At 64.4% G+C, this 13,359-nt stretch overlaps 5 non-coding genes across 5 annotated transcripts; 3 read left to right on the forward strand and 2 right to left on the reverse strand.

Annotated features, from left to right (window-relative positions):
• Window positions 1-5,252: 5,252 nt before the first annotated feature.
• TRNAG-GCC (transfer RNA glycine (anticodon GCC)) lies at window positions 5,253-5,323 on the reverse strand. The gene has a single exon. It is a non-coding gene; the product is annotated as a tRNA-Gly (tRNA).
• Window positions 5,324-6,586: 1,263 nt separating this feature from the next.
• Window positions 6,587-6,669, reverse strand: TRNAL-CAG (transfer RNA leucine (anticodon CAG)). The gene has a single exon. It is a non-coding gene; the product is annotated as a tRNA-Leu (tRNA).
• A 553-nt stretch (window positions 6,670-7,222) lies between these two features.
• Window positions 7,223-7,294, forward strand: TRNAD-GUC (transfer RNA aspartic acid (anticodon GUC)). The gene has a single exon. It is a non-coding gene; the product is annotated as a tRNA-Asp (tRNA).
• A 790-nt stretch (window positions 7,295-8,084) lies between these two features.
• TRNAG-UCC (transfer RNA glycine (anticodon UCC)) lies at window positions 8,085-8,156 on the forward strand. Its single transcript has one exon. It is a non-coding gene; the product is annotated as a tRNA-Gly (tRNA).
• A 300-nt stretch (window positions 8,157-8,456) lies between these two features.
• TRNAE-CUC (transfer RNA glutamic acid (anticodon CUC)) lies at window positions 8,457-8,528 on the forward strand. Its single transcript has one exon. It is a non-coding gene; the product is annotated as a tRNA-Glu (tRNA).
• Window positions 8,529-13,359: the final 4,831 nt, after the last annotated feature.

A 13,359-nucleotide genomic window follows, 5' to 3' on the forward strand; every position in this document is an offset into this window, starting at 1 on the left:
CAGTTCAGTCGCTCAGGGCACTGCAGCAGCCAGGCTTCCCTGTCCATCACCAACTCGCGAGGCTTGCTCAAACTCATGTCCGTCCAGTCGGGGATGCCATCCAAGCCTCTCGTCTTCTGTCGGGTCGTCCCGGTCTCCTCCTGCCTTCCATCAGGGTCTTTCCCCGTGAGTCAGTTTTGCGGGTCGGGTGGCCAGAGGATTGGCGTTTCGGCTTCAGCCTCAGTCCTTCTAATGAATATTCAGGACTGATTTCCTCGAGGATGGACGGGTTGGGTCTCCTCGCAGTCCAAGGGACTCTCAAGAGTCTTCTCCAACACCGCAGTCCAAAAGCATCAATTCTTCGGCACTCATCCTTCTTTATACTCCACCTCTCACATCTGTACGTGACCGCTGGAGAAACCGTAGCTTTCACGAGACAGACCCTCGTCACAGACCTCGTCTCTGCTTTTCGACATGCTGTCTAGGTTGGTCATAGCTTTTCTCCCAAGGAGCGAACGTCTTTTCATTTCGCCGGCGCGGCCGGCGTCTGCAGTGCTTTGGGGCAGCCCCCCCAAATGAAGTCTTTCCCGCTTTCCGTTCTTTCCCCGTCTATTTGCCATGAAGTGATGGGACGGGATGCCATGATCTTAGTTGTCTGAATGTTGAGTTTGAAGCCAACGTTTTCACTCTCCTCTTTCACTTTCCTCAAGGGGCTCTTTAGTTCTTCTTCGCTCTCCCCGAGGCAAAGGGGTGAAGACGGATGTGGACCTGTGCCTCGAATCCCACCACCGCTTAGTGGAAGTGAGAGAGCTCGCAGATCCGGGGGGGCGGGCCGGCCCGGCTGGGCAAAGCTAGCCCACCGGCCTGGAGGCGGCAGATGCGCTCGAGGCAGCGATGCCTGCCAGGGAGGACTACCCAACCATCAGGGTGTTTCCCTTGCCTGACCACAGCTCTCAATCCTACCGGACTGAGGCAAGATTTCCCCAGGCCTCCCTCCCCCACTCGTAACCAAAGGTGGGCACTGGGGCGCCCTCACACCCACACCCACCCACACACCCACCCACCCACCCACCCACACACACACACACACACGCACAGCGCCCTGTTCCCCGCACCCCTCCCCTAGTTATGACATCTACGAGTTTCCCATTCTCATCCAACTGTCTATCCAGGATCCACTCCATCCCTCTCGCCAACCTGTCATTGTCTTCCCCTAGGAACTCTCCCCGAGGGTAATCGCCCACCACAGTCTCCCCTTGGGCCAATCTCGAGGTCGTCTTTCCCCAAAGGGTTTCATTCCACGTCCGTTCAAGGACTGTGTCCTTCGGAGGGGAAGTGGACGGCCGACCAAGGGCACCAAAGTGCAGCGAGGGCGGCACAATCGGGTGGGATGGCGCCGAGTCCCCTATGGGAAAGGAGCCCCCGTGGCCCGACGTGTGCTTGCCGTGGCCAAAGGAGGTTTCCTTGAGGCCCCTGCCGGGGCCGTGGGCATCAGCGTGCGTGGGGGAGAGTATGGGACGAAGGTGCTTGGGGCCATGGCTGGTGGGCGCCCCACGTGGATCAGGGACCTGGGCAGAGCGATCATCGCAGGGAGAGGGGGCGGCGGCGAGCTGAGGGGCTGGCAGGCAGGCCCAGGGGTGCTTGGGTGGAGTCTTCCTGGAGGGCCAGCATGAGGGGATGGGTGGGGCTCGAGGGAACCTGGCCGAAAGATCGGCAGGCCGCTCGAGCAGGCCCTCTGCAGGAGCATGGGCGAGGTGGCAAAGCCCTGCCAGGCGCATGTGAGAGGCTGGGATGGATCTGTGGGAGGTAGGGGTGGGCGTAGGGTCGGGGTGGGTCCGCGGAGCCGGAGGGAGGCCCGCACTGGTGAACCTCAGGGCAGGGCAGGCCAGGCCAGGCCAGGGCAGGACGTGGGAGGGGTGGCCCGAGCTCCAGGGCGTTGGTGGCGGGGCCGGGGCGGGGGCGGATGGGTCCGAGCCTGGAGTTGGAGGGAAAGGCAGAGGGCAGGCCGTGACAGTGATGGGGCTGTGGCATGAGGAAGATGGTGGGGGAGCACTCCATTCATTTGGGCGGGGTGGCGGGTGAGCGGGCGAGCCACACTGGTGCGCGGTGCTGCAGGCTGCTCAGGCTCAGCGGTGGGCTGAGGACGCAGGCAAGCCAACGACAGAAACGGGGTCCCAGATGGGGGCCAGACCTGGTCCGAGATGGGTGGGCCCCCCTTACCGCCCCAGAGACCAAAGTCACCACTCATCAGGAGCAAATGTCCAGTCTCGGGTGTGACATGGCTGGGGGCACACGGTGGGATGGGGAGTGGTGGTTGGCCGCTCGGGTGGCTGAGATTTCACGAGGACCAAGGAGAGCTCCCATGTGACCGAGCACAACCGTCCCTCCAGGGTACACACCCGCAGAGGGCAAACCTCGGGGAGGTCTGAGGGTGCCCACACCGCCACGGACACGGCGACACTGTTTGCCATGGCCAAGACACGGAGCAAACCCCAGCGCCCATCCACACGTGGCGGGCCCGAGAAGAGGTGGCACAGATGTAGCATGGAACCATCACTCAGTCATAAAGAAATAAGTCAAGTGTTGCCACTTGTCACAAGCAATGATGGACCTAGAGACTCTTACACTTGGTGAAGCACGTCAGACCGCGTTGGACAAAGGCATGTGGAACGTGTGAAAGAATACAAAACGGAGCTATTTGCCGAGGAGAAACCCACTCACGCAGAAAACCACCTTAGGGGAACGCCAGCGGAAAGGCAGCGCTGGAGGGATGCGTGTGCAGCTGGGACGAACAGATACGCAGGACCCTGGATAAAGGGAGAAGCGCCAAGGTGATCCAGTTCAACACAGGGAATAAGCGTCAGTACCCTGGAATCCCCTCGAGTGGACAAGAATCTGAAAACATACATGAAATCCAAAATCCCGTGTACAACACGGGAAACAGAATCACTTTGCGGTCCATCGGAAACGAGCACAATATTGGAAACCCACTGTGCTTCAGCAACAACCGTGACTCCGACAATGGAATCGGCTTTGCAGAAGAAACGAAATCAACAGGCAAGTAAGTCGGCCGGGAACAGACGAGCTGTCCCAATCCCACCCTGGGTACATACCCGTGAGAGCCGCAACTCTTCATTCGGAAAGACACATGCAAACCCCACGGTCATAGCAGCACTGCTTGCCATAGCCGAGACGTGGAGGAAACCCTAGTGCCCATCCCCAACGGCTCACCCGCGTAGGTGCCATACCAGAGACAGGGAGAGAATGGGATGGCACTGAGCCGTCCACGCGAGTGCATTAGTGTCACTGGCAGCAACAGCGGAAGCTGGAGCTGCGCAATATTACCCTTGGTGAGGGAAGTCAAACAGGCAGGGTCACAGATGGGTGGAATCTTAAGTGTTGTACAAATTCACCCCTGTGGCAACCAGCGACAGACTCTCAGACTCGGGAAAGCAGCCTCGGGCTTCCCAAGGGCAGAGTCACGGACGGAGGGATGGATGAGGAGCCGGGCTCAACGGATGTACCGTACCAGTACTGCGTAGAAAGGAGAGGAGCAACAAGGAGACACGGGATACTACAGGGAATGAGATCCCGTATCCTGTTCACCTGTAACGGAAACCGATCTGAAACCCTCATCCCACCTGCACAGGAGGGAATCACAACGCTGTACAGCGGACACGGGCACCAGGCTGTAGTTGTACACTTCCAGAACAACAACTGCCACTCCGGGGAAGTCAATCAGTCGAGGATCGGTCCACCAGTAGGACAAAGAAGAGCTCACATGATGATCCAGCAGACCCAATCCCGGCTACTCATCGGGAAAAGACAACACGCCCAATGGGAAGAGAGGCGGGCATCCCCCAGGGTCATCGCAGCCCTCGGTGCCGTAGCCGAGACGTGGGAAACCCTCACGTGCCCGTCGGCCCGTGGCCGGCACGAGAAGGTGAGGCAGATACGTACCGTGGAATATGACGCAGCCATCAAGTAGGAGCGGCCATCGCCATGGGCCGCAACGCCGGACGGACCCACAGAAGGGTCCACTGCCTGAAGTGAGTCGGGTGGAGAGGGACAAAGCTCTGTGGACTCGAACAACGAATACCAGTGAATCTGTGTGCAAAGGGGAAACCGACCTTGAGACGGAGAAAACGTGCATAGGGCTAGCCAAGGGGAAAGGCAGGGGAGGGACGAAGTTGGAGTCGGATCAAGAGATAGGAAATACTGTACTTACAGTCGATGAGCAACAGAGCTTTCCTCTGTAGCATGAGAACTGTATTCGTGTCTCGCCTTAACCTACACTGGAAAATCACCTGGAAAAGAACAGGGGACTGAATCACTTTGCCGAGCACCTGAGACTAACCCAGGACTGTAAAGCAGTTCTCCTCGTGTTGGAAGAAGCAGAAAGAGGAGCAGGCCCTGGCCTGGGGTAGGGGGTGGGGGGAGGCAGGCCAGTGCGCCAAATGCAAAGGCAGGTTCCTGGACAGCCTGGGATTTGGAATGGCTCAGGGAGGACCTGGGCGTGGTGGGGGGGGGGGGTGTGCAAATGGGGGAGGTGGGGAGCCGGGTGGGGGTGGGATGGGGGTTGCGTTTGGGGAAGTAGGGGCACGGTGAGGGTGCAGGCTGAGGTGGTGGTGCTCTTGGGGGCAGGGCTGATGCTGAGGTGAGGCGCGCAACAGGGTTTCAGGGGCATGGGGTGGTGTTTGAGGCGGTGAGGCCGTCCCTGTTGGAGACCCATTTCTGCCGAGGGACGGGAGCTGGTGGACTTCTTTGGAACTCCTCCTGCAAGACGCTGGTCCAGGGACCCTCCAGGCGAAAGGGAGGTATGCTTGCCAGATGTGGCAACTTCCTTGCTCCTGACTGTGCAAACGTAGTGTGATTGATTCTCGGAGTGTGGGGAGAGTGAGGCAGGGAGCTTGGAGACGGACGTTGTGAAAGGTGAAGAGGTGGTGCGGGCGGCTGCCAGCCGTGGGCTATTCCTTCCAGTGCAATCCCTGAGCCCCTGGCTGGGTCCGGGTGAGGAAGCGGGCAAACACAAGAAAGGCGCCTGGACGCACGGGCGGCTGAGCCCGCAGGGCTTGGGGCCACGGAGGCTTGGCAGCAGGGCCTTTTCTGGGTGGGGTGGGGGTGGGGTGGGGTGGTGGGCGTCTGCGTGGGAGAGGCAGCGGGCGGCAGGTAGCAGCCAGCGGTTGCAGGAGCGCTGCCTGGAGCGTCTTTCAGCCGGCAGACCTAGCTGGGCTCTGGGGCTGCACTGCGGGACCAAAAGGGGACGCTGCGGCTGCATGGGCCGGGAATCGAACCCGGGCCTCCCGCGTGGCAGGCGAGAATTCTACCACTGAACCACCCATGCACCGATGGCCAACGCCGCCCGACGCTGCCCCAGGGGCGCTGACCGCCACCCGCCCGGCACTGCTCACTGCTCGCCCGTCGCCCGTCGGCATCTATCTGCTCCATCGGAGCAGGAGACGACGGTGGGGAGCGGGGAGAGGGGGCGACCTGAAAGCCAGGATCCGGGCACGTGCAGGACCACAGGGCGCGGCGCTCTCGGAGGGTCCCACTCGGCCCGTCGCGCGCCTTCTGCGCCGACCACGGCCGCCGCGACCCTGTCGGTGTCGCCCGAGGGGGCCGGGAGCCGACGCCTCCTGCCCGGCGCCGAGATCCCTGTCAGGTGCAGGCGCAGGCGCTGCGTGGTCGCTGCGGCCGCGCGCCGACGTTCCTCTCAGCGACCGCCGGGTCCCGACCCAAAGGCGTGTGAGCCCGGCTCGTGCGCTCTGGCGGACCGCGCGCCCGAGGTCCGGCTCTGACGGGGTGGTGGTGCTGGTGAGGAGGGGCCCTTTGGCAGAGCGGCTCCTGGCTCGGGGACTGCCGGCTGAGGCAGGGAGCGCGCTCTGGAAGGGCTTGGCTCCGGCCCGGGCAGCGGCTTCCCCCGGGAAGGTCGGGGGCGCCGGCCGGCCGCCGGTGGGCGGGCTGCACGGGCACGTAGGGCTTCTGCTCCCTCCCCAGAGGAGCACCCTTCCCGGGACGGACTGGTGGCAGGAAGACCGGTGTTCGCTGGCCAGCAGGAAGGCTGGGAGGCACGTGTCCCTGGCGGGCGGCAGGCAGGTGTGGCCCGGCCAAGGCCGCAAGGCGCAGAAGCGTCGAGGGCACGCAGCACCCCCCTGGCGGGCAAGGCGGGGGCTCGGCCGCCTCGGTGTGACTGGGGAGCGCAGGCGGGCCGGCGGGGCGGGTGCGGAGGACAGGGTGCCGGCCGGAGGGAGAGCGGCCGGGGGCGGGCGGACGTGGAAGCAAGGCTGCGAGAGCGAGTTGGCCGTTCCCCGGCAGAAGTCGGAGCGCCGGCGACGCGAGGAGGGCTTGCCAGCCGCCGCGGGGCTGCGTGCTTCGGTGCGGCCGGGGGCGGGGCGGGGCCGTGGGAGTGGGAGGGTGGGCGAGGGGGAGGCGGGGAGCAGGAAAACCAGCAGCTGCAGCTGCAGCCAGCTGGGGAGGAAAGATGCGCTGAGGAGGACTGAAGGTTCCTGGGGTGGGGGTGCAGGTGGCGGGAGGCAGGGCGTGTGTGGAGCAAGGCAGTGGCGCGGGGAGGACGGGCGCGTTTGTCCGGCGGGCCAAAAGGCTGGCTTGTCAGGAGTGGGATTCGAACCCACGCCTCCAGGGGAGACTGCGACCTGAACGCAGCGCCTTAGACCGCTCGGCCATCCTGACGGCGGGCCTGGCTGGGCGCGTGGCCGCTCGCCTGGCTGGGACCCGACGCGGCGCGAGCCCCGGCGCCCTTGGCGGGCCGCGCGCCGCGCCGCGCCCGGCAGGCAGGCAGGCAGGCAGGCAGGCAGGCGGCCGTCCGGGGTGGGTGTCGACGGAGCCGGCGCGCGGCGGCCGGCCGAGGCGCCTGGCTCGGCCGCCGGTCGCTCCCCGGACCCAGCCGGGCCGTGGGCGGGCCGGCCCCTCCCCAGCCGCGCCTCTCCTGGCCCGACGCCCGCCGGCGCGCGCCCACCGTGTCCTCGCAGCCTCGCTTGCCTTCTCGGGCCCCCTTCTCCCGGCGGAATGCCCGCGTGGGAGGCAAGAGGCGGCGCGCCCTGGGGAGTGTCCAGTGCCCCGGGGGTCCGGGGCCCTGTCGGGGTGGCGGGCTGCCGCTGTGAGCGAGGCGGTTGGTTGGGTGCCCGGTTGGGTCGGGACCCGCGGTGGCCGGGGGCCCGTGCTGGGCAGGGGTCGCGTCGGCAGGCAGCCCGAGAGCGGCCGGGCGGTAGGACGGTCGCCGCCGTCCTCGTTAGTATAGTGGTGAGTATCCCCGCCTGTCACGCGGGAGACCGGGGTTCGATTCCCCGACGGGGAGGCCACACACCCTTTTTGGTGGCCGCGGTCGCTCTCTGTCCTGCCGCCAGGCCCCCAGAGGCCCTTCGTCTGGTCCCGCCGCCTTTGGGCGAGGCGCCAGGGCGCGGTGCGCGGCCTAGCCACCGTCGACCCCCTCTCCCCGTGCGGGCCTCCAGCCCGAGCCCTTTGTGGTCGCCGGGCGCACGGTCGCCACGGCCGAGCGAGGGCCTCCTTGGCCACCCCACGGCCTTGCCCGACCAGAGCCGGAGCTTGCGGCCCGCGGGGCCGCCCGGCCGCCCACGCACCCACTCCCACTGGCCGCCTGAGTGGGCTCCTAGGCTCGCGACGCCCCCGCCGTGCGGCTCGGCACAGCGCCGCGACGCGTGCAGGCAGCTGGGTCCCGTGTCCCCAAGTCGTCGTGGGAAGTGGCCGCGCCCAGAGCCCGGTGGAGAAGGGCTTTGGCCAGCTGGGTGCGGGAAGCTGCGTGCCCCGCGTTGCCCGCCGGAGGTGAGGGCGGAGGCGTTCGCGGGCCGCGGCGGGGAGCGAAGGGCCGCAGGGCCGCAAGGCCGTCGGGCGGGTGGACCACGGCAACGGCGTAGCGCCGACGCGCATGGGGCGCCGCGCGGCTGCTGGTGGCGCCGGCGGCGGCGCAGAGCCTCCGGCTGACGGGGCGTCGGGGCAGGGATGCGGATGGGGAGGCGGTGGCGGCAGGGGTGGCGGCGGCGGCGGCAGGGCGGCGGCGACGGCGGCGGCGGCCAGAGTATGCTGGGGCGAGCCCGGGGCCGGCGTCCGGCGGCCGCCCGGGCTGTGTAGCGTTGGTGGTATAGTGGTGAGCATAGCTGCCTTCCAAGCAGTTGACCCGGGTTCGATTCCCGGCCAACGCAGCGGGCCGACCTTTTGCTGAGCTGCACCGCCCTCCCGGCACGGGCGATGGCGGGGAGAGAGAGCTGGGAGCGGGGAGCCAGCCCGCTGGCCCGCGGCTTTTGGCGTGTGTGCGAGAAGCCGGCGGCGCGCGCAGTGTTTTGAGGGGGCTGAAAGCAAGACGGCACGCCAAGGCAGGAGGACTGACGGGGCCGGCGGGCGGCTGGACTTGCAAAGGCCGGGTGTGGGCGGCAAGGTGGCGCGGGCGGGTGGCATGGAGGCGCTGGGTTCAGCGGGAGCAGGCGAGGGCCTTGCCCCGACGCTCCCTGGTGGTCTAGTGGTTAGGATTCGGCGCTCTCACCGCCGCGGCCCGGGTTCGATTCCCGGTCAGGGAAGCCTTTCTTCTTCCTCTCCGGAGGCCTGCCACCTGCCGGGGTCCTCGCCGGCGACCCTCCCACCTTTACCCTTTTAGCCTACGCAATGGCAACCCACTCCAGTCCTCCTGCCTGGAAAACCCTATGGACCGAGGAGCCTGGGAGGCTGCAGACCATGGGGTCGCTAAACGTCCCATAGGACCGAGCGACTTCACTTTCACTTTTCACTTGCATGCATTGCAGAAGGAAATGGCAAGCCACTCCAGTGTTCTTGCCTGGAGAATCCCAGGGACGGGGGAGCCTGGTGGGCTGCCGTCTACGGGGTCGCACAGAGTCGGACAGGACTGACGCGACTTAGCAGCTCAGCACTGCGCCAGAGGCCCCCGGGACCCTGCACCTCCAGCCCAAGCACGATTCAGGCCACCTCCGCCGTCCCCCGGGGCAAACCTTTGTTGGCCGCAGTGGCAACCTCGCGCCGCTTTCACCACGACCGGCCTGAGGCCTCCCATCCCCCGCCTCCCTCCCTCCTGAGGGGCTGCGGCTGCTGGCCCTGGTGGCGGCCGTGAAGCTCCAGGGCTTGTGCTGGTTCTCCTGGTGTCGGGGGGGCGGGGGGAGGGGGGCGGGGGGCGGGGCCGGTGAGGAGGTGGGGTGGGATAGGGCGGGGTGGGGATAGGGGCGGGGGTAGGGGCGCGAGCTGTGGTGGTCGCCAGCGGGGGCCAGCAGCGGCAGGGGCGGTGGCCGCAGCCGAAGGTGAGCGAGGGGGATGTGCCTCGGAGAGTGGGGGCCAGTGGCCACGGACACGCCTGCCTCCCCATGTCCCTCATGCCAGCCCCGTCTCTGGGCGGCTTGGCCACTGCGCGCCAGGTCCCGGGCTGGCTGTGACTCCCGTATGGTGCTGCTGTCTCCGAGAGGGTTCTGGTCTTGAGTGGGCTCTGGGAGGCGGACCGCGGCGCCCGGGAGGCATCGGGATCAGTTCAGTCGCTCAGGGCACTGCAGCAGCCAGGCTTCCCTGTCCATCACCAACTCGCGAGGCTTGCTCAAACTCATGTCCGTCCAGTCGGGGATGCCATCCAAGCCTCTCGTCTTCTGTCGGGTCGTCCCGGTCTCCTCCTGCCTTCCATCAGGGTCTTTCCCCGTGAGTCAGTTTTGCGGGTCGGGTGGCCAGAGGATTGGCGTTTCGGCTTCAGCCTCAGTCCTTCTAATGAATATTCAGGACTGATTTCCTCGAGGATGGACGGGTTGGGTCTCCTCGCAGTCCAAGGGACTCTCAAGAGTCTTCTCCAACACCGCAGTCCAAAAGCATCAATTCTTCGGCACTCATCCTTCTTTATACTCCACCTCTCACATCTGTACGTGACCGCTGGAGAAACCGTAGCTTTCACGAGACAGACCCTCGTCACAGACCTCGTCTCTGCTTTTCGACATGCTGTCTAGGTTGGTCATAGCTTTTCTCCCAAGGAGCGAACGTCTTTTCATTTCGCCGGCGCGGCCGGCGTCTGCAGTGCTTTGGGGCAGCCCCCCCAAATGAAGTCTTTCCCGCTTTCCGTTCTTTCCCCGTCTATTTGCCATGAAGTGATGGGACGGGATGCCATGATCTTAGTTGTCTGAATGTTGAGTTTGAAGCCAACGTTTTCACTCTCCTCTTTCACTTTCCTCAAGGGGCTCTTTAGTTCTTCTTCGCTCTCCCCGAGGCAAAGGGGTGAAGACGGATGTGGACCTGTGCCTCGAATCCCACCACCGCTTAGTGGAAGTGAGAGAGCTCGCAGATCCGGGGGGGCGGGCCGGCCCGGCTGGGCAAAGCTAGCCCACCGGCCTGGAGGCGGCAGATGCGCTCGAGGCAGCGATGCCTGCCAGGGAGGACTACCCAACCATCAGGGTGTTTCCCTTGCCTGACCACAGCTCTCAATCCTACCGGACTGAGGCAAGATTTCCCCAGGCCTCCCTCCCCCACTCGTAACCAAAGGTGGGCACTGGGGCGCCCTCACACCCACACCCACCCACACACCCACCCACCCACCCACCCACACACACACACACACACACGCACAGCGCCCTGTTCCCCGCACCCCTCCCCTAGTTATGACATCTACGAGTTTCCCATTCTCATCCAACTGTCTATCCAGGATCCACTCCATCCCTCTCGCCAACCTGTCATTGTCTTCCCCTAGGAACTCTCCCCGAGGGTAATCGCCCACCACAGTCTCCCCTTGGGCCAATCTCGAGGTCGTCTTTCCCCAAAGGGTTTCATTCCACGTCCGTTCAAGGACTGTGTCCTTCGGAGGGGAAGTGGACGGCCGACCAAGGGCACCAAAGTGCAGCGAGGGCGGCACAATCGGGTGGGATGGCGCCGAGTCCCCTATGGGAAAGGAGCCCCCGTGGCCCGACGTGTGCTTGCCGTGGCCAAAGGAGGTTTCCTTGAGGCCCCTGCCGGGGCCGTGGGCATCAGCGTGCGTGGGGGAGAGTATGGGACGAAGGTGCTTGGGGCCATGGCTGGTGGGCGCCCCACGTGGATCAGGGACCTGGGCAGAGCGATCATCGCAGGGAGAGGGGGCGGCGGCGAGCTGAGGGGCTGGCAGGCAGGCCCAGGGGTGCTTGGGTGGAGTCTTCCTGGAGGGCCAGCATGAGGGGATGGGTGGGGCTCGAGGGAACCTGGCCGAAAGATCGGCAGGCCGCTCGAGCAGGCCCTCTGCAGGAGCATGGGCGAGGTGGCAAAGCCCTGCCAGGCGCATGTGAGAGGCTGGGATGGATCTGTGGGAGGTAGGGGTGGGCGTAGGGTCGGGGTGGGTCCGCGGAGCCGGAGGGAGGCCCGCACTGGTGAACCTCAGGGCAGGGCAGGCCAGGCCAGGCCAGGGCAGGACGTGGGAGGGGTGGCCCGAGCTCCAGGGCGTTGGTGGCGGGGCCGGGGCGGGGGCGGATGGGTCCGAGCCTGGAGTTGGAGGGAAAGGCAGAGGGCAGGCCGTGACAGTGATGGGGCTGTGGCATGAGGAAGATGGTGGGGGAGCACTCCATTCATTTGGGCGGGGTGGCGGGTGAGCGGGCGAGCCACACTGGTGCGCGGTGCTGCAGGCTGCTCAGGCTCAGCGGTGGGCTGAGGACGCAGGCAAGCCAACGACAGAAACGGGGTCCCAGATGGGGGCCAGACCTGGTCCGAGATGGGTGGGCCCCCCTTACCGCCCCAGAGACCAAAGTCACCACTCATCAGGAGCAAATGTCCAGTCTCGGGTGTGACATGGCTGGGGGCACACGGTGGGATGGGGAGTGGTGGTTGGCCGCTCGGGTGGCTGAGATTTCACGAGGACCAAGGAGAGCTCCCATGTGACCGAGCACAACCGTCCCTCCAGGGTACACACCCGCAGAGGGCAAACCTCGGGGAGGTCTGAGGGTGCCCACACCGCCACGGACACGGCGACACTGTTTGCCATGGCCAAGACACGGAGCAAACCCCAGCGCCCATCCACACGTGGCGGGCCCGAGAAGAGGTGGCACAGATGTAGCATGGAACCATCACTCAGTCATAAAGAAATAAGTCAAGTGTTGCCACTTGTCACAAGCAATGATGGACCTAGAGACTCTTACACTTGGTGAAGCACGTCAGACCGCGTTGGACAAAGGCATGTGGAACGTGTGAAAGAATACAAAACGGAGCTATTTGCCGAGGAGAAACCCACTCACGCAGAAAACCACCTTAGGGGAACGCCAGCGGAAAGGCAGCGCTGGAGGGATGCGTGTGCAGCTGGGACGAACAGATACGCAGGACCCTGGATAAAGGGAGAAGCGCCAAGGTGATCCAGTTCAACACAGGGAATAAGCGTCAGTACCCTGGAATCCCCTCGAGTGGACAAGAATCTGAAAACATACATGAAATCCAAAATCCCGTGTACAACACGGGAAACAGAATCACTTTGCGGTCCATCGGAAACGAGCACAATATTGGAAACCCACTGTGCTTCAGCAACAACCGTGACTCCGACAATGGAATCGGCTTTGCAGAAGAAACGAAATCAACAGGCAAGTAAGTCGGCCGGGAACAGACGAGCTGTCCCAATCCCACCCTGGGTACATACCCGTGAGAGCCGCAACTCTTCATTCGGAAAGACACATGCAAACCCCACGGTCATAGCAGCACTGCTTGCCATAGCCGAGACGTGGAGGAAACCCTAGTGCCCATCCCCAACGGCTCACCCGCGTAGGTGCCATACCAGAGACAGGGAGAGAATGGGATGGCACTGAGCCGTCCACGCGAGTGCATTAGTGTCACTGGCAGCAACAGCGGAAGCTGGAGCTGCGCAATATTACCCTTGGTGAGGGAAGTCAAACAGGCAGGGTCACAGATGGGTGGAATCTTAAGTGTTGTACAAATTCACCCCTGTGGCAACCAGCGACAGACTCTCAGACTCGGGAAAGCAGCCTCGGGCTTCCCAAGGGCAGAGTCACGGACGGAGGGATGGATGAGGAGCCGGGCTCAACGGATGTACCGTACCAGTACTGCGTAGAAAGGAGAGGAGCAACAAGGAGACACGGAATACTACAGGGAATGAGATCCCGTATCCTGTTCACCTGTAACGGAAACCGATCTGAAACCCTCATCCCACCTGCACAGGAGGGAATCACAACGCTGTACAGCGGACACGGGCACCAGGCTGTAGTTGTACACTTCCAGAACAACAACTGCCACTCCGGGGAAGTCAATCAGTCGAGGATCGGTCCACCAGTAGGACAAAGAAGAGCTCACATGATGATCCAGCAGACCCAATCCCGGCTACTCATCGGGAAAAGACAACACGCCCAATGGGAAGAGAGGCGGGCATCCCCCAGGGTCATCGCAGCCCTCGGTGCCGTAGCCGAGACGTGG

This window comes from Bos grunniens, chromosome 3, assembly GCF_055505025.1.
Source record: "Bos grunniens cultivar Pamir isolate PY7600 chromosome 3, Bosgru_T2T1.0, whole genome shotgun sequence".
Taxonomy (NCBI): Eukaryota; Metazoa; Chordata; class Mammalia; order Artiodactyla; family Bovidae; genus Bos; species Bos grunniens.